General features: G+C 39.8%; 1 pseudogene; it reads right to left on the bottom strand.

The window, feature by feature from the left end:
- Positions 1 to 1,281: 1,281 nt before the first annotated feature.
- Positions 1,282 to 2,417, bottom strand: LOC125911447 (proliferating cell nuclear antigen-like; annotated as a pseudogene).
- Positions 2,418 to 3,443: the final 1,026 nt, after the last annotated feature.

The following is a 3,443-nucleotide window of genomic DNA, read 5'->3' as shown; positions in this document are numbered from 1 at the left end:
TTTGAGTCCCTAATTGGACCTCTGCACACTGACCACATGGAGCCTACTTGGGATTCTCCCTCTCCTCGCTCTCTGCCCCTCCCCCACTCATGCTCTGTCTCTCTCAGAGTAAATAAACTTAAAAAAAAAAAAGAATATACCTGTAGAGAAGATTTTGTTAACAATTTATCTGCCACAGATTCCCTTTGACAGTCTCATGAAACCTGTAGGGCATTGCCAGAAAAATGTTCTTAAATGGTTTAAGACAAAATGCACAGGGCTCCAAAGGGAGCAAACTATATACAAATATGGTTATTATCAAAATGTATTTTTAAAATCTGTGCATAGTAATATAGGTGCTTCTTTATTAATATATTAAATAACAAGTTCAATCAGTAAATCTAATAACCCATATACTTTGTTTTTTAAGCTTTTCAAAAGCCAGATTTATTAAAGTATAATTTACATACAATAAAGTACAATTGGAGGAGTTTGACAAGTGCATAGTCTTGGAACCATCACCACATTCTACATACGTTAGTTACATCACTCCCAAAACTCCCATCAGGCCCCTTTTCCATCTCCTTCCCCACCCCCCAGGCACACAGAAGGTAATGAACAGTAACCTACTGGATTGTGAGTTCTTCCAGGTATTACACCAAAGAAACCAGTCATTTAAACCACGAAGGCCAAAATACACAGGGAAAAAGGACTTTAATGAAGCAATTCTCAATATGTAGTATGCCAGTTTGTGGCCTTGTGGCACCATTAGTAAGAACATTTCAACAATCTGTTTCACAACTGCTAAGATTAAGTCCCCAAAAAGGCTAGTTATCCTAGAAAAATTATTTTTGCACAAACATACTCCTTGGGCCTTAATTCATATCTACTAAATCTTTCAAGATTCTTTGAAAATGTTCCCTAGGCTAAAGAAACACTGCCCTATAGCACTGCTAGGCTTCTAAAACACACATGGCTTTGGGTTCATGAAGCTTCTTAAAGTTTTAGTTTTGCTAACAAAATTGGCAAAATAACTAAATATATAGGATTTGGTCTATACTTCTGTTCATTTCTTGAGTAAAGATAGAAGAACACCAAAGTAATTTTGGCAAATGAATCCTCTCCCCCCAGATATCTTGTCACTTACTGTATTTGGAATACTTTTAATGCCGTATCTAATGTATTATTTATCAGGCTCCTCTAGGCAGAAAAAATAAACACATTTCTAGAAAACAGTAGCTTGAACTGAATTCCCTAGGATACTTGCAACAGTCATGGTCCAAATGGAGGCACTGTGTTGTGATGTTTGAAATTCAAACAACTTTTATTTAAATTGAAAAAATTAAAACTGCATTTAGAGTCAAAACCCTTTTGTTATGAAAATCATGGGTATTTCTAGGTTAAGGCAGAGATATTTCTAGGTTAACAAGACCAGATTTGACTTCGGACTTTATTCTTTAAACAAACTGTACAGAATGGAGGAAGAAAAAGGTTATTTACATAAAATATCTACATATGTACTGAGAGGTACAAATTCGGAGACAGAAGAGACTTGAGTATGTGCTGGCATCTCAGAAGCAGTTCTCGAAGAGCTTAATTTTATTTTCTTGGATTTTAAGAATGCCTAAGATCCTTCTTCATCCTCTATCTTGGGAGCCAAATAGTACTTTAAGTGTCCCATGTCTGCAATTTTATACTCTGCAGCAGGGGTTCATCTGCAGACATACTGAGTGTTACTGTAGGAGAGAGTGCTGGGCTTTTGTAAAGAAGTTCAGGTATCTCAGTGCAAAAGTTAGCTGAACAGGCTGATTCATCTCTATGGTAACAGCTTCCTCCTCTTTATCGACATTACTTGTTTGTGACAACTTACTATTTCTATTTCCTCTTTCTCCACTTGCAGAAAACTTCACTCCATATTTTGCACAGGAAATTACAACAGCATCTCCAATATGACTGAGATCTCGGCATACACGTGCAGATTCACCAGAAGGCATATTTACTACATAGCTCCTCTTGTTCTGGAACTCCAAGTTGTTCAACAGCTAAATCCATTAACTTCATTCATAGTCTGAAAACTTTTCTTGGTTTGGAGCTTCGAATACAAGTGCCAGGGTGTCCGTATTATCTCCAGCCCTTAGGATAATGATGTCTTCAATGCCAGCACATCTTAGTGTTTTGGACATGCTGGTGAGGTTCACACCCAAGGCCAAGTTGCGGTAGCAGTGGTACATGTTGAAGTCCTCAGAAGGCAGGGTGAGCTGCACCAGGGAGACGTGGGAGGAGTCCAGGCTGTGCAGAGCTCACGTCCCAGCAGGCCTCGTTGATGAGATCCTTAAGCGCCTCCAGCACCTTCTTCAGGATGATGCCTGGACCAGGCGTGCCTCGAACGACGCAGCTACAGACGGAGCCCAGGAGCAAGTTGTAGCCTGCTCCGGCATCACAGGGTAAGAGCCAGCCAGCAAATGCAGAAGGGAAAGCCGAGATCCAGGGAGATAACCTACAAACCCATATACTTTTGATATAATGATGGTTGTAGTCTATATATCAAGGTTCAGTTTGTGTGACATGGTGTGGAAACATGGGTGATTTCAATTGGTGACAAAGTTACCAGTACTGCTAATATTACTGAAATCTGTTGCTTCCATCTGTAATTGATAGAAAAGGTCATTTTCAGATACACATTAGTGAAAATAAATATGTATCTTTTTCCTATCCAAGTTCACAGGCCCTGTGAATTCCATCCCCAAACTCCACCCTGGAACCCTATTCTAGACTTATTTTTGGAAGAAGCACAAAGCTTTGGAGACCATTTCTCTAACTTAAGCTTCTCCCTGTGAAAGGCAGGGCCAGAGTTTCTCCAGGTCTGCATAGTGCAAGTTTCTGGTTCAACTGGCTTGTTTCAGAGCTGAGAGGCAACAATCCTTCATTTCTTCCAATTCAATGTTTTTCCAACACTTTGACCTATAACCCATAATAAGAAATGCATCTTGCATTGAGACTCAGTACCCACCCATGCAACAGAAACTAAAATTTCACAAACTCTACCACCTATTATGTATATATTGCATATAGTTTGTTCGGGCTGCCAAACAAAATATCACTGACGTCAGGGATGAAATAGCAGAGATTTATTATCTCACAATTTTGGAGGCTGGAAGTCCAAGATCAAAGTATAAGCAGGTTTGTTTTCTCCTGAAGGCTCTCCCCTTGGGTGGCAGATGTGTCTTCACATAACTTTCCTCAGTGCACCTGCACCTTTGGTGTCTCTGATCTAATCCCCACTTCTTGTAAGGATACCAATCAGTCTGGATCAGGAATCCACCCTAAATGGCCTCATTTTAACAATATCACCGCTTTAAAGACCCTATCTCTGAATATAGTCACATCCTGAGGGACCGGCTGTTGAGACTCCAAGATATATGAATTTGGTGGAGAACACAAATCGGCCCATTACACATAGTAAA

Source organism: Panthera uncia (genome assembly GCF_023721935.1).
Source record: "Panthera uncia isolate 11264 chromosome C1 unlocalized genomic scaffold, Puncia_PCG_1.0 HiC_scaffold_3, whole genome shotgun sequence".
NCBI lineage: Eukaryota > Metazoa > Chordata > Mammalia > Carnivora > Felidae > Panthera > Panthera uncia.
This window is presented reverse-complemented; position numbering and strand designations above follow the sequence as displayed.